This window comes from Cygnus olor, chromosome 1 (genome assembly GCF_009769625.2).
Source record: "Cygnus olor isolate bCygOlo1 chromosome 1, bCygOlo1.pri.v2, whole genome shotgun sequence".
Lineage (NCBI taxonomy): Eukaryota > Metazoa > Chordata > Aves > Anseriformes > Anatidae > Cygnus > Cygnus olor.
Window position 1 is genome coordinate 75,528,105 of NC_049169.1, and position 23,886 is coordinate 75,551,990.

A 23,886-nucleotide genomic window follows, 5' to 3' on the forward strand; every position below is an offset into this window, starting at 1 on the left:
ATCTCCACACCTACAAGTGCAAGGAGGCCCTTTCCCTGTCCTCCTTCCATTCCTCTCTGAGCTGTCTTTCATCTTCAGATACCCACAGATAACACTGGATGCTCTTGGGTCCACATGCCTGAAGGTGGTGGACAGGACAGGAGCAGAACAGCAGCAGAACAGCAGCAACTGAGCTCACACCTGGAAAATCGCTGTGGCAGACCAGAAACTCCCCAACCCACGTGCCTCACAGCTGCAACAGAAAGCAAGACCCCTCTCCAGAGCCACTTTCTACTTTAACCCAAGGAAAGGAGAAACGCACACCATGCTCCATGAAGCATGTGCTTCATTGGGAACAGAAGTAACCCAGAGGCACTTCTGAAAGAGGACCAGATAATCGAGATCACTTGCAACCTACGTGGGTTGATTTTGCCCAAGGAGCTCTCAGTATCATACAGCTATTTTGGGGGCAGAAGTATGATCAAATGATCCCTGGTGCAGAAGAAGGAAAGGCTCGGGGCCAGAAGCAAGCAGGGACTACCCTCAGAGGTGCCAAGCAGCTGGGATGGGCAAGGGGAGCACCCTGCAGAGCCAGGAGGGACATCCATCCCCAGGCAGGGTCGAGCAGCCCCTCAACATGTCCCACCACCACCTTGGCAAACCAGCCTGGCCCCAATCCCCCTCTGTGCCTGGCAGCTAGTGGATAGATGTCTAGAAGTTTTATCTGTGTTATTTCCTAACAAATGAATGTTTCTGTGCCTTGAAAGAAGAACGCCGATATCTCTTCCCTACTCCACCACAAGCCTTTCTGGTCTAGTTTGATTTTATTTAAGAATCTTCTTCATAACCACCCCATTAGAGCACTTTAAGGAGTAAGCAAGGATGCTGCCACCAGCATTGAATACCCTTCCACTGACAATTACAGTGCATTATCCTCAGAGGAAAAACTTCATTAGCTATCAGTCTCTCTCCTTCCTTTAAGAGGTCAGTGTCCTGCAACAAGAGAACAACAGTTTTTCTCCCAGGGAAAATACCAATGAAGCAGTGACTGTACCAACCAGGGACAAAAATACCAAGGAAGCAGTGTCTGTACTGAACAGGGTGGGGGAAAAAAGAGTTTCACCATTTAATTTTCATGTCTGGAGGGAAGTAGCCTATGATTAGATCAGGAAGCACAAGAACATACTTTCAGGGGAAGATTTTTAAAACCCAAGCAATCACACAAGAAACAGATGGCTGTATATTCCTTTTTGAACAAGCACACGTTTCCAAGAGAAAAGATGCAAGCAGAGCAAAAGATTCGGGGGATAAGCAACAAGATGCAAAATCATTTTCCCCTTCCACACTATCACAACAAGTCCAGACTGACTATAAGACAGCTTAAAAAGTCACCAGCAGTGTCTCCCCCCAGCCCCCCTATGGTATTAATATACAAACCATGCTCGCAATCGCAGCCTGCTCGTCCAGGGGCATTTTATCCCGCACGTGCACCAGAGGAACCCTGTGTGGCCACAAGCACCCGAACAGCTCGGCCGCTGCAGCAAACACCCTAGGTGAAGAGCAACACTTGACCTTGAGGCAGCAGCATGGAGGGGACACCGGTCTGCAATCTGCATTGTAATGTGTCAGTCTCTCTTCGGCTGCAATAATCTGGCTCCTATTATTAATAGCTGGACACTGGCATCAAAAGCTCAGGGTGCTGTGCCAAGCACTGCAGTGTGTCAGAGAGACCACAACGTTTACGGCAAAAAGCTAAGAAATACTGTAGGGGGAACAAGATAGAGCTCAAATAAAGGTATCCGGCAAGCACAATGAGCCCTAAATCACAATTAACCCCAGCGGACAAATGCATCGCAGTATAGCCTGAAGCAGAGCCGGGTGGGGACATCCGACCCCAGAAAGCAGCTGCCTTCATCCACAAGCCTTCAACTGAGCTTGGTCCTATTAGCTTTCCCACTCCGCCCACACTGTTTTCACACCGATGGAAGAATAAGCAGCCCTGACCAATGTAGCAGCTAAGCATGAACAAGTTCAGTTAAAGCTAGGTTTGTATTTCATCTCAAGTACATGTAAATAAAGATTTCATATTTAGCTGTTTGGTTGGTTTTCTGGAAGGGAGGTTGTTTGTTTTTTAAAGGAAAGAGACAAACTCCACTTAGGAGCCAAAATGAAAGCTCAATGTGAAAGAACCACTCATGAGATGCTAGTGGCAAACAACTGCACTATTTAGTATGCGTTGTGCCATATCTTCGTTTAGAAATCACCTAATAACCATCATTCCCATGGGAGACAGTTAATATTAGAAGCCATAGACATCCCACACAAGGATGTCTCTATAAAACATCCTATTATAAGGACGTTCCTCGCATATAGCAATTTAGCAAAACACGATTTTTAACTTCCGTGTAAAACTTTGGACATACCAAAAACGCTTCAGTATCACTACACCTGATTATTTTCCACCGTGTAAAGTGGGGAAAGGACCATCTTCAGGATGGTATTCGGGAAGGTGGTGGAGCACAGATAGCCCCCCCACCCCCTACACAGAAGGGCTGGGTGAATCCCAAGCTCTCCTTAGAGCACCTTCCACAGATAATATGAAAGATTGCTTCAGCGGTAGTGTCAGTTGTTATCTTTCAAAGTAGAGAAAAGGCTTTTAGGTTTCCTGAAATATCCCCTAAGAATCCTGTGAATTTGTATGGGGGAAAATAGCCTCCCATACCTGACCAGATAATAAAGTACAACTGCTTTACCTACCAGACAAGTCATCATCTGCAAAAATGTTGGTTTCGGGGACACAGTAGAAAGGAAGACCCAAGAATACACGTACCTTGTCCTGAATTTATACCCCAGTACTTCCCAGTGGCTGCCTTAATTAATTGCTTTAGCGATGGTAAGCTGCCAGTCATTAAGATCTTCATTATGAACTGCCCCATTTTACGTTGATTTCCACAAAAACTTAGCTACTGAGCTCTGACACAAATGTCATTTCCCATTCATTCACTGTTTACTGTCTTGTGCACAGTAAAGAGAGTCTGTAAGTCTGTCACTGAACTATCATCATCCCAGGGAAAACATTTTACTGTAGCAACCAGCAGCACCAGGGAGTCACCTCATTGCAAAGCCTGGCAAATGACAAGCCATACCCTCACTTCTCTGCCATTTGTCGAGGCAACCCCGCAGGCACAGCACATCCTTTGCCCCAGTAAAAATGAGGTCTAGCAGATGTCAAACTTGCACAGCACTCATTTTAAAAGGGGGAGCAAGTCAAGTCAAGCATCAGACAGGACTATATATGATACAAAGGCCCACGGAGGAGAATCTAGATGAACCAAAAGAGCATGAGAACCAAAGCAGAGAATGGACAGGCAGACTGCTGAAGAGTTTACAGGAGCTGTGTGAACAGCGCTGAGCAGCCCGCTGCAGCTAGCTCTCTTCTGCAGAGAGATGCAACTCAAGCACAGAGCTGCCAACATGCAAAGCCACCTTTTGTTAATTCATTTTCCCCCTTTTTATATATAAGATGGGGACCCACACGCTGAGAGATCACCTGCTGCAAGATGAAATCAGCCAGCCAGCTTACCACAGCTCCTACCAGGCTCATTACACCACCGTAATCCTCACATATGCAACAGCAACACAGCTGAGTAAATGCATCTTCCCTCCCTGCCTGCAGTACTGACTCTTACTCCCAAGGGCACTTACTACAATCTTTCATAAAGAACTCCTCTGTGTAGCCTGATTTGCCAAGAAGTAATCACTCTCCTCTTCCCCTGGTAATACAAACAAGACAGAGCTGTAAAGTTATTTAATTGCTGTTTATTCCACGGCCCTCCTTTCCAAAAAAATTCTTTCAGATGTTTTTGATGAAGCCAGATACGTCGGATCGTTAGAAAAGATTGCCTCATAGAAACACAATGTTTCAAGAAATTTTGTGTGGAAAAGATGAGTAATTTAGGATGCTTTATATCCCTGAATTTGTCTGCCATTTCTTGCCAAAAGAAATCCATGAACTTCCTTCCTTTAAATAACACAAAGTACTGAAGGATGCCTGGCAGTGGTGCTGCAGGGAGATCAGGCAAGCCACCAGCTTCTGGCTTCAGGTTCGGGGCCCAGCTGCTAGCTCATTCAGGGGACCTGAGAGCATCTCTTCCCCACGCTGTTTCAGACTACCCCTCTGTGAAAGCAAGAAAATACAACCAACACCCAGGAACCATTTTTCTATGCTGACACTGCGGTCCTGCGTGTGCAACCCACACTTTAATGGCCAGTCTTGCTGTAGCTTTTTCAACTTCTTATGTGACACCAAACATTCCCAAAAAGGTCACTATTGAAATAATCACTGACCTAAAGCAGCTACCACTCCCTCGAAGGGAGTCTAAAATGGGGAATAAGATTTGTACCCAGCCTTGCCTGCAGCTCAAGTGTTTGCAACAGATTATTTTGCTTCTGGCTGAGTCCTCAGAAGTTGTGTCAACTCTCACCAAGGAAGGGAAAACCCATCGTTGGCTTTCAGCACCTTACTACACACACGCCTCTTTGCTTTACCTGTTTAAAACCATCCATCCCAAGCAAAGGGGTAGTTATGAACTCCACACAGAAAAAAAAAAAGTGCTATTCAAGACAAAAGGGAGAAGAAAATTGTTTTTTAAAGAGTAGAACAATTCAGACAGACAGCATTTGCGAAGAAGTCCTTCTACATACCTCCACGTTTCTGAGTTCCCAAACAGCCTTTCCATACCCCTGTGAGTTTTGTATTATTACTAGCTAGACACAGAGAAACTTAATTGTGTCATATTAACTATTCAGAATTTGACTTCCTATCCAAGGGCTCTATTACTTTTAACTCAAATTGCACGTTATAATGTTGTAAAGCCTATGCAAATCCCACACTGTGAAGTTAGTGCTAATAAATGCACAGGTAATCTTAGAGCCTCCACACAAGGATACTGATACAGAGCTTAAAAATAAGCTTTGTTAGTACAGAAAAATAAAGCGAGCGCACAGGAAATGTTTTTGAAGGCTAGACTTTCCAAAATCCATCCTCAGTGTCTTTTCAAAGGGCCAGTGAACCACTACATGTCCCCTCAGCTCCCTGCTTAAGCAGGGCACTTCACCATGTGCTCTGTTGGATTTGCCGCAGGTTGAGGATTGCAGCTGGGATTTGCAATACAACAACCATGCAATTTGAAGACCCAGTGGTGCTGTGAAGTCAGGAAAGCAAGCATCAAACAAAATCAACAGGTGAGTCTGCTAACCCAGGCTGACATGGAGCATTTTCTCTGTCTGAATATAAAGGAGCTGGTTTTGACTCGAAGAGCACTTTTACAGGGTTGTGCACTGACTTCATGGAGCACCGCCTCAACATTTGTTTGCTCCAGCCAGCACTGAGTTAGACCCAGAGTTTTGATGCTAATACTTGCACATCGGAGCACACAGAGAAGGTGCCTAGGTAGGGTTAAACCAATTTTGGATTTTTTTTTTAAATTATTTTTAGTCCTTGCATGTCAGTCATTGCCTCTTTACAGTATGAGCTGCAAAGATGTGGTCTAGTCACGAACCCCAAGGGAGCATGATCCAGACATATGCGCACCTACTGGCTCAAAAGCTGGAGCTATATGCTCCCCGAGCAGCTGCAATTAGCCCCAAACCAGTCCAAAGGGGTAGGAGGGGTTGGGAAAGGGCCACCACACTGGTCAGAAGACCAAAGGAATAGAGACGCTGTGTGACCACCCTACAGCCTCCCTGAGGTCACCTCCAACCCAGCCCCCCTCTTTGCTCCTGCTTACCCAGGAGAGGAAGATGCAGGCGAGAGCAGGCTGTGCTCCAGCTGTGCACAGCTGGCAGGGTCACCAGCTCAAACAAGGTGGGATTGCTCAGGGCTGGACACAGGGGAGCAGGGAACGGGGCTGCAGCCCTTCGTCAGCCAGCCCTCCTGCTTCGCTCAGCATAGCCGCGATGGGGATGATCACTTAGGTGAGTGCCCACGTAAAGGTGAGCCGTGAGTTACAGCTGCAGCAGCTGGGGACTGACTTTGGCCAAGTGTGGGGCTGGCTGGAATGCAGAGCCAAGAAAGCAATGAAAAAATGTCCTCAAACCCATACAATTTATCTCGCTGGTCCTCCCGGTAGCGCTTTCATTACATCACTCTGTGCCTAACCAAGAAAGAAAGGCCAAACTATAGTTTTCTTTATTTTAGATTTATAGTTTCTCTCCAACTAGAGGTATTTTTAAGCCAGGAAAAAGCAAAAGATTTGTCCTACAGACACTGTAGCAAACTCAGTTCAAAAAAAAAAAAAAGAGACTGTTGTTTTCCTAGTCTTTTTAAAGAGGGGAAAAAGACAGTGAACAAGAGGCCAAGATTATTAGCAGACAGAAGAGAAAGCAAAGAAAAAGAGCAATAAGAGCCTTTATTCCCAAGAGCTCCTTTTAAACAATTTAGGAAGCACCAAGCCATGTAGCTGTACTTCCTATGACCGGTAACGTTAAGCTTGAAGAAACGAGGAAGGTCAGCAGGATGGAAGAGCTTCTTACACCCACACCTTGCAAGCAGAGTACCGAACACAAGCGTATCATGCTGGGGCACACAGATCGACTGGAAGACACAGACAGCAGGCTCTTGACAAGGGACAGGAAAGCTTTCATACCACAGAGTTAAGTGAGTGCGCCAACCAGCTAACTTGCATGTGTCGTCCTTGCTCCCAGCTTCAGGCCTGCTGGATATTTTTAACAGCAGTACTACTCTGTAGTAAATTCAATTCATGATTAAACACACCGTATTATCATGCTCTTGCTACAAAAAGCATTTGGAAATGATACAAGCAGCTATACACACAATGTGTTTTATAATACACACAGCCTGAGGAGCATCACTTGATGTATTATTGATAGGCAGCCACTTCTGAAATGAGACAGACTTTGAACAGCAGTGCAGCAGGAGGGCAGGGTGCAGGGAAGGAAAATGGCAGAACAAAAAGCACTAAACTGCTGCAGGACTTAGATATACACACTAATTAGCAGAGAGCTTGTCTAAATTGAAAAATTAATTCAAGCAGTGCCTGTAGCTTGACCTCTCATCTGCATCTTTAATTGAAGCGTGGCACTTTTAATTTGAGTCAGAGCGAGACAGAGGCAACAGTTTGACTAAGCGCGTTTCAGCAACACCTAAGCAGCAGCACAAGCAGGCAGCGCTCAGGTAAACCCTAAGTCCTGCGAGCTCGCCCCGCTGTTTTCCCCTGCCATGCACACAGATGTGCAGGAACAACACCCTTGTACCCTACAGACAAATTCAGAGAGCAACTAAACTTTTTATAATATAGACCTCTATATATGTATATACATATATTTACTTTAATATTTCAGTGCTGTATTTATATATACACATATGTAAGAAGCATAGTGCTCTGTATAAATACACACCCCACAGAGAGCATTCAGACCCCGTGGTGTCCTGGCAAGCACAGGCACTGCTATCCAGAGCACTGCCCTCCTTTCACAGGATGCCCAAGTTCACTTGAGCTCGATTAATGCGTGAAGGGTCTGCTCCACACGGACACACAGCCAGGACCACCACTTCCCACAAATACTTCTCTTCAGCCACTTGACACAGGAAGGGTGGCAAGAACGTTATTTTGAGCACTCATGACTTTGCAGGAGCCAGTATTGAGCTCAACGCACGTGGGCAAGGCTCAATTGCAAAGGACATTGGAGGGTGGAAAAGCAATTGAGTTACTGGTCCCATGGAACAGAAGGAGGAAGAGGAGGTGGTAATGACAGAATGGCTTGGGTTTGAGGGGACCTTATAGACCATCTGGTTCCAACCCCCTACCATGGGCAGGGACACCTCTCACCAGATCAGGCTTCCCAAAGCCCCATCCAGCCTGGCCTTGAACACCTCCAGGGATGGGGCATCCACAGCTTCTCTGGGCAACCTGTTCCAGTGCCTCACCACCCTCTGAGTGAAAAATTTCTTCCTAATGTCTAATCTAAACCTACCCTCTTTTAGTTTAAAGCCATTCCCCCTTGTCCTACCACTACACTCTGCGACAGAGTCCCTCCCCAGCTCTCCTGTAGGCCCCCTTTAAGTACTGGAAGCCTGTCTAGAGCAAGGAGGCATTTGACCCTGAATCAGGATTCCTGAAGTTGGAATCCAGCCAGGAAGCCAAAATAATAGCCCTTATGCTCACAAAAACACCACTGAATCTTGACTGTTCACAAGCTGTCTGGAATACAGTTTTACGTTCATTTAAAAGACAATGCACCCCCCTCCCACCACCCAGAGAAGATACTAATTTGATGCTTTCTCCATTCTTGCTTTGACTGTTTTCCGTTATGCAGATCCCTACCAACTAAATGCTTTCTTCAAAATAGACAAGTTTTATAGGATTGATTTTTTTTGTGTGTATTTTTATACTTTATCCCTGATGCCACCGGAAACCTTTAAGTATTGCATATGCATACATATGGAAATTCTGCTTCTACCTGGATTAGGTGTCTGCAGTGTTTCTTTGAATCATCTAGCTCCGTGTCTTATGCAGGAAATTAAATTAACACAAAGATTGTAAGAGCTTCAATTTGCAAAACTACAGACTGGCACTCTGCATTACAGTAGGTGGTTGACCGAGCATCTTGAGGCAAGATCTTGTTCAAAAGCCTTGTCCAGAAATTCAACACCGCCATTTGCTATCCCAGCAATGCAGTCAGTGAACGGAAAACAACCACAAGAGCCCAGCCAAGCAACCACTCCTCCTGCTCATAGGCTCAATTGATTCACAGTCCTAAAATCTGCAGGTCTCTGGTACCAGCTAACATAATCCAATGCAGCGAGGGCTCTGCACGCCATGCAGGTGGGCAGCCCCATCTCGAAGGAGCTCAGGATCCTAAAGAGGAGAGATGGATGAAAGAAGGAAAGAAAAAGAGTGCAGCAACATACCTGAGCCCTGAAGCCACGAGCAGAGCTCAGCCTGGCCTTGTCCACCCCAGCAGCTGCTCAGTCCCCCAGCACAAGCAACTTTTGTGCTAAAGCTGAGACGCAGTGCGTATTCCAAACAAATATTCCTTAAGGGGGGGGGAAGAAGAAAAAGAAAGATGCAACAAGCAAGACTTTGGGGACAGCTACTTCTGCTGCCAAGTTCGTGGCTTTAGCCTATTTTTAGGCAAGTTGTCTTTGCAGATGCCAAAATAACATCTCTCCCCCCCTACGCACATACACAGCTGGACAGGAATCATCACACAGCCTGACAGACAGCACCTGCATCCATCACAGATGTGAGTCACGAGAGGCAGCCTCCTCTCCGGAAATCCAGCCACAAGCAGTTAATATGCTCATCTACTGAGCAAGCAGCAAAGGGCAGGAGGGACCCACAAGTACAGGGGACACAGTTAGCAAGTTCCTTCCTCGCCTTCAGCAGCGTTTCCTCTATACTTTACTCCTAAGCAGCACGCTTGAAAAATCAATGCGTGATTCCCACTGTGTAATACAGAATTGGTCCTTTCCTCAAACAGAGGCGCAATGGGCACAGAGGATCAGAGCTCACAGTCAGAAACTGCCTCCCCAGCCCCGCAGAGGGGTTGCATGCCTGTTGGCACCCACCAGACCCAGACAATCTCCTCGCGGGCAGAGGAGGCGGCAAGACGGCAATAGTGCCACGTTCACACCCGCAGACAAGCCATGCTGAGCTCTTGTGCCAACCTGCAGTTCGAAACCCTTCCACAGCACCCCTACCTCCCCACTCCCAGCCCCCAGGGCTGCTCCTGCAAGGTGGTGCTGGGAACCCTCCAAGTGCCACGCTGCTCTCTTTAAGCCCAGAAGCACACCAGTCCATCACTCGCCTCCATCGGTGTTTGACACCAGCACCAGGCCCAGAGCGTATGCATTTTTGTAGGCTTGTCACTTTCTGCAAGGCGTAAACGCTCACTGGGAGAAATGTGCCTAATCCAAAGACGCAAGCCGGCAAAGCTTCATGTCCCTGTGGGTGACCTGGACTCCATCCAGTGAAAATAATCCTGGCCTTCAAGGCTGTCCTCCCTGCTGGGAAGTCCACCACACCTTCACGCCAGTGCTGGGAAAAAGGGTCAGGGCCAGAGCCAGCTCCCCCAGCAGCAAGCTTTCCTGCTTCTGTGGCCAGTGCCAGGCTCCCTGTTGTCAGCCTGGCCACCAACCAACCCTCAGCAGGCCCCAAGCACCACAAGAGGCTCTGCAGCAACAACGAGGCAGCCTCCTCCTGCCCACTTGCAGACTGACCCGACCAGATCATCTCCCCCTGGTCTCCATATCCCTGGGACACACTCTTATCGCTGTCAAACACGCAGAGTGAGCACACGTACCTGGATGATAAGCAAGATCCCATCAGGTAGGCTAACCAGCTCCAGGCCAGCCCACGGCATGCAACCTGCCCCTCTTCCTTTCTTGCAGGGAGGAGCACACGAGCCCACAACCACAAATTCATGATGAGCAGGCCCATACTTTGTTCAGCTCCCTTACTTCATCTTCAGCACTGCTGCGCCCACAGCCCTCTCCCATAAATCCTTCCAAGGAGCCTCACTTCTCGCAAACGCCCACACAGTGAGCTTGGAGCACTGGTTTGTCTCAAAACTTCTTCAAGCCTAATACAGGCGCGGCCAACTTCTGGAGGAGGATTCACTTTTCGTTCTTCATAGTCTTAAAGCTATGCAACATGCTGAATCTGTGCTACAGTCTCCTGTTTATTGTGGAAGGTGTAACAGTTTAATTTGGATTAATCTCACATATGGCTTCTATCAGGCTCCGGAGAACCTCTGGCTGCCCTTGCGTGTCTGTGTAAACATTGATGAGATCCAGGCAGGAGGCTGTGGAGATGGGAGACAAAGTTCCTGCCTCAAGGCTTTGTAGTGCAAGCTAGACAAGCAGGATTAAAGACAGGATTCTGCACTTACCAGAGGATTCCACGGAGAGTGGCAGGTCACACAGCAGGGCACAGCTGCAGGTAGGGAGCCCGTCCTCCAGCAGGGACGTGACTAGGGGTCACATACATGTCGGCTGCCAAGGACCCCCTTCCTCTCATCACTGCCAGAAGTGGCAAACAGGACAGGAGGCACTGGGTCTGGCCAGATCACATGGCACTGAAAGCTTACAAGATAGAGAGCTGCCATACCTGGGATGGCGAGGGGCAGCCGGCAAGATGAGCACACCCAATGCAAAACCCCAGAGCCTGGAGGGACCTCTTCTGTTGTTTTTAAGTCAATCATTAATTCAGCCAAATGCCTCGGTCTCCTTATAATAGGAAGTGTTATCAGGGGATAAGACTTCACCCCACTTTTTAAGGTAAGGCACGACAGGATTCTTCATCGCATGTGACAACGAAGCCAGGCCTGAATCGCCACAGCCATAAAAAGATGGTATAGCACATTTTGTAAGAGGAGGAATTAACTGCAGTATCACAGCCAAATTCCAACTTAGCACCACCAGTCCAGCTGGATGCGCTGTCCTAAATGACCGGGACGCCAATCCTAAACTATTGCCACACGTTCGTAACTTCCTTACCCATTCAGTCTCTCCCTTCCAGAAGAGATGCTGCAATAAATCAGTGTATCAAGGCAAGTCCCTACAGAAACATTATCTTGTCCCAACTACTTCTGCATTTACAGATGCCTGACAGTAAGATTAGCCTTGCCTAACTGCAGCAGACCTCACCCTGCACCCTGTTATTTTTGTGCCATGCCCTGAAGTGAGCGGAGCAGCATAAGGCACAACTACATGCACAGGACGACCTCACATATGCTTTGACAACTGCATTTTCATACCAGCGTTGTATTTCACTAGGAGCAGAGTGACTTTTCAGGACAGCACGTCAAACATCTTCTCTTTACAGAACAAAACAGGCCCAGGCATTTATTGTGAGACACTCAAACACAGACTCACCACAATTTTTGCTCATCATGTCTCCGTGGTGTTTTTACTGATGAATGAATAAATTATCATTTACATCAAAGGCAAGGTTTCCAGTTGGAAATTATTTACTTTCCTCTCAATCGCAGAAGCTCTGGCAAACTCATCCAAGATACAGATTATGTACAAACCAGCCAGCAAGTGCTTGCACGCTGTGAGCTGTTCAAACGGGAATAATTCAATCTTTTTGTAGTCTTACCCCAGCTAATTTGCCACAAGCTGTCTCTTTTCAGATGCTACATGAAACGTGAGGGGAAAAAAAAGCTGGATTTAGCTGGTGCGTTTACAATCAGTTCATCTACCAAGAGCTCAGGTCAGGCAATTTTCTAGTTAAAACAACTCATTTTTTCAGCCTCACAAGGTTAAAGGAACAAAAATTTATTGCAGTAACCAAACACCGGACAAGCATGCAACAATTACTTAACTAATGCAAAAAATTTTCAGTCCGCATGCAAGGAATGTATGGGATAATTGTAGGGCACTCTTCCATTAGCATTTTGCAAGTACTTTTTAGGTAGCCATGGAGACATTACAGCCTTTTTCTTCTCACTGTCATAACTAGACAGCTATTGATTTATTTGTAAAAATTCCCTGAAAGAGAGCAGAGGAAGAGGGAGTTTTACGCACCACAAGGTCTGAGCGCAAGAAGCTGAAGACTCAAAAGGATTTTAGATAGAGACAGCAGCATGGAGGCTTCTTGCAGAAGGTAGCCCTGAACTCCAGGTACTGCTTTAGCACTTCTGCCAAGTCAGAAGGAAAAAACATCCACCACTAGGTAACATGCAGGCAACAGAGGGACAGCCTCCCAGCCTGGTCCAAAAGGAATAATGTATCTAGCTCTACCTGCCACCACCCTGTACAAAAGGAGGCAATCTCCAAGGGCCTGCTGTGGTTTTGCTCTAACAAAAAGCTCTCTGGAGACGTGGTAGGACTCCATCCTTGCAATGTTGCCACCACCAGCAGGGCAAACACGGTTCCAGCTTCCAACCTCACTTTCAATGCTCTTCGTAATGCCTGATAACACTCACCAAATGAAATGAAGAAGGAAGGGGATGTTAAGTTTGGGATTGTGCAGAACTGCTTTTACTATGGAAAATTTTCGATCACTGAATCAACACAGGCAATCACCACACAGGGCTAGAAGACATCCCCTCTCCTCCAAAGCAGCATATGTGGATGCCTCACCCCTGGCAGGCACTGCAGGTGATCGGTCCCTCCTCTCTATGGAAAGCCTTTTCACAAATGTCTTGTCCAACTTCTCTGCACATCACCCTCCCTTCCCTCAGCAGCTCCAGAGCTTCTATAAGCAGAACAAATGCTGGTCATCAGCAGCCATTTCCACCATGATGCCCAAAACAATTCCAAAAGAAATGCCATTTGCCATATTGACATCTTTATGATCAAGCACTTCTGCATATGTGGATTTAAGAGCGCATGTCGTGACAAGTGATTCTGAAAGCCAAACAACTGACCTGGAAAAGACCGCATCACACAGATAAGGACGTGCAAGTAATTACAGATTCAGGTCCCATTCAGAAACTCTCAGTAATGAGAGCAATATATCAGGCTCATAACAGATTTTTCTCTTTGGATAAAACAGAGAGGAAAGCCTATTTGACCAAAATATTTTTCTTATATTCACCTTAGACACAGTCACAACAATGAAGCCCAAACCTGCACGATTATCTTCCCCACCAAGCTGCAGGAAGTTTACCAGCACCACCCTGAAAACAAATCACAATGCTCTTATCTCCACGTTGCATTTTAAGCCTCACAGCTGTTAACAGAAAGGATGCTCTCTAGCAGTGCTGCAAACAGAGGGACAGCCAGCCAGATGCTGCTGCAGAAGCATGTCCACGGATGAGGGACCTGTTACTATTCCTGGCATGTAACGCTCACCCATCTATGCAATTGAATCATCGATACTGCTTCGTTAATTCCTGTGAAGGTTTGGAAGGAGGAAAGGATTCATCATCCACAGGAAGCTTGCTGAGAAATGTCATCACAGCCTTCGGGGCGTATGGGTGCCGCCGCCATGGGTGGAAGCACAGGGTCTAGAGACCATCTAGAGACGGCACTTTCACCGCTCTCGGCAGCAGTTGGACCGGCCCATGCTAAAAACACCCCAGCCACAGCTATGCTGCGTACACCTGCGAGGCTAGGGAGTGTAAGGGGGGCACATCTGCACCCCCATCAAGGGCAGTGAGAAAAGATGCACTCACATGGTGTCCAAATTCCTGATTGTGCTGTGGGTCCTGCAGACACCCCTGAAAACAAGTTTCTATACCAGCACTGTGAGAGGTTGCAGTGGTCCTGCCCAGCACTGCATGGGAGGTGGAACACCAACAGGACATGTAAGGAAACCTCTGAGAGGACACTTTTGGTTGGAACCTGTTAATAACAGGTTTCATATCCAAAGGAAGAGGTAGACTAATGTAAGCCACTATATGCTCTTTTTGGAGAGGACAAAAACCACAAAAACAGAAAAGAATCCCAACCTAAGACAAGAAATTCTCTTTCATTGAAAGAAGAAAAACAAGTTCTTAGACCCAAGCTTAACCAAGATACATAAATATGCATTTCTGAACTTTCCATTGATGTTTCCTTTAAAAACGTAAATTAAAAGTGCTGTCACATGTTAAATGAACTTTGGTTACATGAAAAAAAAGCTGAATGGTTCTAAGATCCAGCTGACAAGCCTTTTCAGATCCCTGCTCCAAACCAAAACCAGCTTCCCACAGATTTAAATTAAGAGTAAAAAAAATGCCTCCTTTGCTTAATGTTGTTTTGGAAGCAGGTTAGAAGGCACTACAAAGCTAGCACCCAAACCATTGGGAGGCACCTAGCTCCCATGTGCCTTTCCCAGAGATTAGCTGGTTAACGCGCCCACCTCTTCCTGAGGCAGACCTTGCCCCACTGTGTGCACAGCAGTGGACAGGAACTGGGGAGAAAACGTGAAGGGCCCCCTTGCAGCACAGAGGTCCCCAGGAGGTATGCTACCCAAAGCGCTTGTCAGCTACGCTACAGAGGACCTTGCATTTTCAGCACATCAGCATCTTGGGAGGATTAAGTTTTTGTCTCGTTCTCATAAAAGGACCTCAATGTACCACCCCTCCCACCCATTGAGCAAAAGCCTATCAGAGGTGCTTTCACTAGAGGAGGGAGAGCAAAAAGGCTCCAGCTGAGCAGCAGAGGGAGCAGAGCCATTCATTACGCCACCACCTCCCATCACAGCAGCCTGCCTTCCAGCATGGACATTTGGATGGGGAATCCAACACTGCTCCCAGCACTGGGATTGCTCCTGGCCCCCACACAGCCACCACTTCCCCAGCATGGCCCCATCCACGCCCTTGCCTCCATCTGCACCCTATTCTCTGCAGCTCTCAGAGGCAACACACTCTGCACACTTCTCAGGGATGGACAAAAATAAACCAGTGCTACATTTAAGTTAGGTGGTAGAGAAGACACTTTGAATCTACCAGAAAGCCTTACACAGCAAGGTAGAACAGCAGTCACATGGCTGGTATCTATTAATATCCCTCTACACTCTAACTGCAGAAATCCCAATTAGCTACATGCTCCCTCTCTCCTTGCCGACGCTTCACCTCTGCAGGACTTTTTCATGACTTGAGTACCTGACCCAAAGCTAAGGGAAAACAGATTCTAGCAGCGTCCATACAGCAAGGGTGATTTTTACAAACCCACACTGCCTGTGCCCTTGTTGAGCTGTATAGAACCCATGACCAGTGCTACAGCCATGCGGGATAATAACTATGTTCAGAAACACAGCAACAGCTCGACGTTTTTGTACAATGAAGATACTCTTTGTCACCTGCTGGTTGAGACAGACCTTAATTTGATCCTACGCACACCTTCACATGCCAATCTCATGACTTCTGAAAACACAGGGATCAGCCTCCAAGGGCCTGCACATTCTTCTCCCCATACTTACACTCCCTGTGATTCAGGCCACTTAAAATAGCTCACCTGCTTCAACAATGCTTATACCTTTGAGGCTGGATTTCTCCCTGAACCTATAGCTACAGCTAATGCGTATGTATACTTTAGAGAGAAAATATCAAGTCAAGACTTCAGGAAAACACCTACCTAGACTTTCTGGACAACTCTAGATTCTTTGAACGGCACTGAAGTTCGCTGAACATTGGAGGTTCTGCTCAGTTCAACAGCTGTCTTGCCAAAAGCCTTTCAGTGTCACATAGCACACCAAGTAAACCCAGCACACCCTCAAAGTCAGTGACCGACTGCAGAAACCTCAGATCAACTGCTGGGTGTGCAGCAAGCATGCTGTCCCTGCCCTTTCCCTTAGGGGTCGCCAGGAAAGCAGTAGCCAGCAATAAACCACAAGCCACAGAAACTACCGTGATGAACTGAACGCAGCCTGCCCAAGCCATGGCTTGGTCACTCCCTTCAAGCACGAAGGTGATCAAACCTTAACCGTACCTCACTGCTGTAGAGAGAGAAACCAGTTCCAAAGTTCTGCTGAGTTCTGCTTCAAGAGGCAAACGCCAATAGAACAGCCTCTGATTCACTCCCTGAATTCCTCTCCTTGGACAAAAGAAAAAATACATCGTTATTTTTAAGGACCTTCTATTTGAATTTCAGAACTTGCTGTGAGATGTCCTATTCCTCACACAAAGCCAATCATTCAGCCCATGGATGTCCAACCACATAACCACAAGCGAATCAGGTTCACGAGGCCATGTCCACCACACAGCACAGGGACAGCCATGTGTAAAGCTGTCACAGGATCACAGTCACCACCCTTCCTCAGGAACGGATCCTGCTGCTAATTTGATATGTGTGCATGTGTTCCTGATTCTGTCATTCATAAAAGATCACTACATGGGGAAAATTTGAAAATGAGGAGATGGGGGCTGGGCTGTTCAGCAGCTTGCTTGTTTTTACCACATGAAAGCTATGTTCTGTTACCAGCTAAAGTTTGGGAACATTGTATCTCCCTTCAGAACCACTGCAGTCTTATGAATTATTTGGGGTCATCTCCTACTTTCATATTTTAATAACACACTACACTTTTCCCCTAGATTTTTGTTTCAGAATTGATCAGCTTGAGAACAGACATGTAAGACCATATTATCATCATAATTTCCACTTATTTTGCCACATCTGTAATACAGCAAGAAAAAAGTTGTTCTCCCACGTCTGCCACATTTGGAGTTACGAGAAAACTTTAAAAATCAGATAACCACTAGCATAAATCAGCACACTTCAAATCAGAGACATAATTATAGGGCTGCCTTTAACAGCGCAAAGATTCCCCAGTTCAGAGTTCAGATGCTGTAGATGCTGTAATAGCTGGCTCAAGTCTCTGCCTTAAGTTCTCCACTAACATTTAGGGAAAAAAAGCCTTCAAAGAAAGATGCAAGTACAAACCAAATTTTGGACCAGTGCACTCGATCTTGGAGCCCTTTGCTCACAGATGGCATTCAATGGGATTTTATTCATTCAAGAATTGTAGCACTGTGCCTACCAGAAGTGTGACTGCCATCAAGATGCATGCACATGGCTGCTTAAAGTCAGACTTTTCGTTATTTCTGTCTTACTTCTGGCACCGTGAACCAGAGACTCCTTAAATGGCCTCTGGCCCTGGTTCTTTGGCACAACCAGTATGGCTTAATGAGGCAGAGCGACAGCAAGCAGTCTTACCTTAACAGAGAGTGGGACACCAGCCTGGTGCCGGACAGGTTATCCAATCTCCCTTGCCTAAGTAATCTCACATGTTTTGGCTTTTGCATCTCCCAGCAGTTTTAGCAAGATTCACACTTGTACCATGCTTTTGATGAAAGAGAAGAACATCTCTACTGTACACCAGGGGCTGTTCCCCGTGGCCCTGAGACAACATGCAGGAAAAGATGCAGCATGCAAGCAATGAGGGCAAGATTTAGTGGCACTCCCCTCACAGAGCACCTCTCGCAGAGACAGCGCTGGTGAAACTTTAGCTCTCGTGGCCTGGAGGGACAAAGCAGTCAAAAGCAAGACAGTGCAGGACTCCCACCCAGGGGAAAAACTGCTGGGGATCAGTTGGGTTTGCCAGGCTGGACTGCACAGCCCAAGCCCTTCCACATTCTCCTCCTGCCTTCTCTGTTACAGATGAAGGTGGCTAAGGAGGGCACAGGGAGAAGGAAGAATACAGCTATGGCTGGTTTCAAGACCTGTATCTAAATATATTTCCACTGAGAAATCAGCTCTTTACATAATTGGTTTATCTTGGCCTTCTTACAGAAACAGAAGCAGAGCAGTTAGAAAAAGCATAAAGCTTTAAAACACCACATTTTCCTCATGTACAACATAAGTCACAGAGGGGCAAAATGCTCTGGAAGTTAAAGGTATCAGGAAATCACACACGCCCGTAGCAAGGGCAATGCATACAATGGGCAAGCAACTGAAAATCCAGTGTGATGACTTAATTATTGATGGAAAATTCAATTCTTTACACAGAATTAAAGTTATGATCTTGGCAGCAAACACTGTTAGAAAAATAACAAATGTCCAGTCTTCTCTCCCTGAGCTGGACCAAAACACAATCCAACTAGGGAGAGAGGGGTAGAAAAAGAGAGGGAGAAAACTGATGCATCACTGCCTGCATTTTGCTGTGTGTTCATGGCTGAACACCCTTGCTAGGGCACTCAGAGCAAGGAGAGAGCCGAGGCAAAGACCCCACCAGAAAGGCGCCAAGATAGGTGTTACAGCTCAGCGTACCCATCTGCTGAGCTCTCAGTCGCCTGAAGTTAGAGATGTAACAGCTGCTGCTAACAACTCTGTGGCAAGAGAAAAACCATCCTCCAAAAGGACCAAGCTTTAATCCTGGACTGGGTGCTGACTTCTCAAGAACCAGGAGATGTAATCTCTCAGAAGTAACGCACTGCCTTTCCTATGACAGGCTACAAAGATTAGTGTTCATAAAACCACTGTCTTCAAAGCACTATCTGAACAGTGAACATCATTGATTTCTGAGATCCTCCGCTCACAGATCACCTGTTCAGCAGCGATCCTTCCAGCAATATTGCTCACTGTCCTACCAAGGCACAGGGCAGGCTGATGCCCTTGTCCCGCTGCAGCCAGAACAGCCAGCACACATGCAGACTGGCACAGGAGGAGAACGAGACATGGTATTTCTGTTAAGGAGACACCACAACATGTAACCTGGGCTCTGGGCACACAAACGGATATACAGCAGGGCAAGGCAGGGTGTGAATTCATAGTAGATGATGAATAAATGTTAAGTGAGTGCCTGGGTGTAGACACCAGCAGTAAACACGAGGCAAGGCAATGTAGTTTACCTCTCTTGGACTGAACCCAAGAGCAGAATCGCTAGTGAGATGACTAATGGGATCTCACAATGACAAATGGGGGGAACACCACTCAGCCTAAATATAGGAAGGTACTAAGTGGTTTTATTTATTAAGGTATTAAGTGTTTTTATTTATTCTTAATACACAGCTGTACACAGAAGCTGCACACAAGAAGAGCAAACACAACAATGCCTGCCTGCCAAAGCGAGGCCGTACAGAAATAGGACAGAACATAATCACAGATCTTTAAAGAAGCAACAAAACTTGAGCTTTGCTTTGAAGCTGGAAAATAACAAAGGTACAGGTGGATGAGAAGCAGCCACCTCAGGTATAGCAACCTAACCTGCACATTGCCATTTAGGAGCCGAGGCACAGGTCACCAGCACCTTAACAAAAGGCATGGAGATTGTCAGCAGTGGGACAGGGGCTTCACCAAACTCTAACACCACAGAAATTTCCAGGATGCTCCACTGTCTCCCTGAATCCTGTCAGATATTTGGGCTATTTCTTTCTCTACCAAAAACTACTCCAAACCAACAGACTCCCCAGGAACAAGCATTTACTTTCTTGCAGTCCTCTTACCCCATCCCAGGGGCCAAGGACACGTTTTGGACTGTCATATCAGACCTGTGACACAGACACCTCTCTGTGCTCCCTCGCCATCACAGACAACACACAATTTGAAGCACCACAAAGGAAATTAGTAACTCTAACGGGTCTGCAGCAGCACTATCTTGTCCTCAGTAAGCCAGAGGTACATTTTGATGCCACCAGATCACTGTTAAGAAAGTAAGCAAGCTGCCTTTGTTCCAGGCCTCTTACTTCAGAGGCATAAGTTTCTCCTCATTGAAACTGTCTTGACTCCTTGATGCAGTGTAAGGCAGAAACACCACAGACACCCTACTCTGGCAGATTTAAGACAAAACCTCCTACAGCACGCAGGACCATGCACATCAGCACACGGTGTTTCCTCTCCTCAGACCATCCTGACCCAACTGGTGATCAGAGAGCAGATGTTGTCCTCCTCATCACCGGCGAGCGATGGGACCACACTTGCAGCACCAGGTGAGAACGAACCTCAGCGTCCTGGGAATGGCTGTAATTTCAGAAACGCCAACAGTTATCCTCACAGACACAGCTCGCAAGCAAAGTCTCCCAGTACATTTCCAGAGATCTTTTAATCAGAACCCCATTACTTCCCGCCACACGTTTTATACCGCAACAGACAGCGCAGCCCAAAGCAGAAACATGACTCGCCTCTATGTGGGAACAGAAGATGACATTCAGCAGAGCCTTCTGCCCCATGTGACATCCCTGACCTCAAGGCACTCCACCCTGCATGGAAGCAGAAACGTTACTCACAGATTTTTCCTCAGCACCGATCTGCTGTGGACACATGTGCAGAGGACAGAGCAACTCAAACGTTCTTCAGCTGATCTGCTAAACCTAGAACTGAGCCAGCACACAGGATGAAAACCCAGGGCAAAACTCACTGAAGCTGAGGAGGTGCCTGAATCTGGCACGACATATTTTGACTTGGGCTCTTGACAGAGTTACAGCAGCTGTTGAATACCTAACAGCACCTTGCTCAAAAGCAGCAGTGCCTCAGAATAGGAGCAATGCTGCTGGAAAGAGAGACGGCTCTCACGGGCCCAGCTCTGCAGCCAGGCACACACGTGCAGCTGACGCTGCTTTCAGGGAGGAGAGAAACAGCAGCTTCATACTCCAGGCATGGCAACATTGATCTTTAAGAGCCACGCAGCACACACTGAGTCAGTCTCTCACTGGCACACCAACCAATTCCCCCTGCTTCTAGGAGCTGATCTACACCACACAGCTTTTCAAGAAATTACACTAAATCCTATTGTCAAAACTCTCCCAGGATGGCTTCCACCCAAACTGTGGAGCGCTGCAGCTCCTCGCTTCCTACCAACACAAAAAAGTCTCTCTAGACCAAAACGCTTGCTGTGTTTGGAACCAAAACTTAAAACAGATTTCAGTTTTCCTGGTTTCTGGGATGCCCCTGCAACCTGTCTGTAGCACTGCCTCATGAATCTCACCAGTTTTACTGAAATCTGTGTTCACGTTTTTATTGTAACTGCAAGCCACTTTTGTCCTTGACAAACATAAATCCTCAAGCAATGGCTGCTACCTTTAATAGAAGCAATAAATCTGGATTTGGCACACTGAAACATCTTGCTGTCAGATACTCGATCATGTAAGCACAAAGAACATTCTCACTCCAAGTGACCCATTTTTGCTGCTTAGTTTTTGGATGCAGACACTCTCATTGCTCAATCGTGCTGCCATTTCAATACATGCCAGAGCTCACACGTTTTGCTGCTGGTAGTATCCGAGCTTGGGCTGAAATAAACAGAACCAGCAGAGTCTGAAGGCTCCAGACACAACCGAATGCACGTCCCCAACACTTCATCTGCGTTGGCCCCAAATCATCAGCACTGCACTTCCACAGGAGAGCACAAGCATGATGTTATACCGCAGCAAAGCACTTAACAGCATAGCTTATTTCTTCCCGTGGAAACGGCTACATAGGTACAAAGCACCTTTTCACTGCTACAGCTGCACCTCAGCCAGGGCGTGAGCAAGCAGAGCTATTTCAGCTCGCCTAAGTCCCAGAACTAAAAGAAACAGACCTAGAAAAAATAATTACAGGATGTAAGAACCCCAGGCCTTAAATCAAAACACATTTGCTCGTGCAGGATACGACTCCCAGCCGAAGTTTCACAGCACTCCTAACTACAGCGTTCCACCCCAGCTCGCACCGATGAAAGCAGAGGCTCCCGCTCCCCAAAACCTCCCTAAACGCTCCTCCGGGCACGCAAGCCAGCTCCAGGGCGCTCACCAGGGCCGACTCCAACTCAGCTCCAGCCGGGCTGCGGCGGGGTCACGCTCCCTCGCCCGGCCCGGGGGCGGCAGCCCGGAGGGAAGGCAGCCGGGCTCCTCCACCCAAGCCAGGCCAGGGCCGCGGGCCAGAGGCTCCAGGGGGCCCCGTGGGGCCGGAGTTAGGCGGCAGAGACCCCCTCTCTGGGGACGGGAGCAGGCGGCGGGGACCCCCTACGGGGACGGGAGCCGTCCAGCCCCGGGGGCACCCGGCCAGGCGGCGGCCCCGGGCTCCGCGCCCGCACGGCGGCGGGACGGGACGGGACGGGGCAGCCGAGCTGAGCTACGCCAGCTTCGTGCCGAGCCTCGGGAGCCCCCCCGCAGGAGCCCGGCTCCCCCTTACCTGCGCCCGAAGCCGCACCAGGCACTCCCAGGTCGGCCGAGCCTCTGCCTGCCGCCTGCTCCGGGCGGCCCCGCCTGGCACACGGCGGCCAAGACCCAGCGGGGCCACGCCGCGCCGGGCGCTCGCCTCGCTCCCCGCCCCGGGGCCGGGCCTCCCTGACGGGGCGGGCGGCAGCGCCGGGCCGGGCTGGGGCCCTGATTGGGCCCCACCGCAGTCACTCGGCCGGCGCAGGCAGGCGGGGAAGGAGGGAGCGGCACGGGCCGCCCCCCCCCCGCCGTCCCTCAGCCCCAGCCCCCAGGTGCCGGGTGGACCTCGGCTTCCTCTTGCCGCCTTCGCCCTTCGGCTGGCGGTTCTTGCTCTCTGCCGCCGGGCTGAGATATTATCCCGCATCCCTCAGACGGCTCCTGGAGAGTCCCAAGGGTCGGTCGCGGCACCCAGCTCCGTTAGCCAGAGGGAGGACACCGGCCCTGCGCGCCTGGCGGCCAGGTCAACCCGCAGAGCCCGGGTTCGGGATTCACTTGACGCCAAATTTCTTTATTCCCGGAGCTCTTCCTCCCGTCCCCTCCTCCACAGGACGGGTTAGACAAAGCGCTTAATTTAATCGTTTTGGATGTGGAAAAGTGGTTTGGTTGTGCATCGTTTCTGACTGTAACTTCTAAATAAAATGTGAAATCTTCTATTCAGAACCACATGGAAAGTAAACATTTTGAGTTCTCGACCCGATTTGGAGCGTGCCATTCACTGTTCAAGCACAGTTTACAGAGAGGAAAAACTGATGCAAAACACCTTTTTTCTGGCAGGTTACCAGCCTGTGGGGTTGGCCACAAAGCTGGAGAACATCACAGATTCAAGAGGGGTCAAGTCTTAGGCTGCAATTAAAGAAGGAAAGGCAGCCACATGGTTACAAATCCCTGGTCTTCCTTTGTATCTTCTAGTTCTTCCATCTCAAAACTTTGGTGGCTAACTACAGTTTTTGACATTGCTGTATTACATTCTACAGTCGGTCATTTTGCCCATTTTCTCAAACCTTCATTGAGGCCATCAATGTTACTGTTTTGCTCTGCAGCTTGCTGTTGGCTACACACTAGTGCCGGGCTCCTGGGTCCAGCTCTCCATCCTTTGTTCCTCTGGAGATGACTGGTGTTCACTTGCACCATAGCAAGCTGTTGGAACAACTGTTGATCTCCATGCTTGTCAGTCAGTTTTCTGAGTCAACTATTCATTTCTGGTAACTCTGGTAACTCTGGTAACAAACAGGACGAGCTGGAAGCCATCGTGCAGCGGGAAGGCTATGATTTGGTTGCCATCACGGAAACGTGGTGGGACCACTCTCATGACTGGAGTGCTGCAATGTCTGGCTATAGGCTCTTCAGAAGGGACAGGCAGCACAGAAGGGGTGGTGGTGT

The 23,886-nt window shown here is 48.0% G+C and overlaps 1 protein-coding gene across 50 annotated transcripts in view; it reads right to left on the minus strand.

Moving 5' to 3' along the window:
- The window catches only part of PPFIBP1 (PPFIA binding protein 1), a 113,569-nt gene extending 90,940 nt beyond the window's left edge, over window positions 1–22,629 (minus strand). For 24 of the 50 annotated variants that reach the window (XM_040545137.1, XM_040545135.1, XM_040545120.1 and 21 more), the window contains exon 1: window positions 22,481–22,627. The gene's annotated coding sequence lies outside the window, so the exon portion shown is untranslated. Of the gene's footprint in view, window positions 1–16,366; window positions 16,472–22,480 lie in introns of all 50 variants that reach the window. The other 26 variants (XM_040545134.1, XM_040545102.1, XM_040545098.1 and 23 more) reach the window with 3 other exon arrangements.
- Window positions 22,630–23,886: the final 1,257 nt, after the last annotated feature.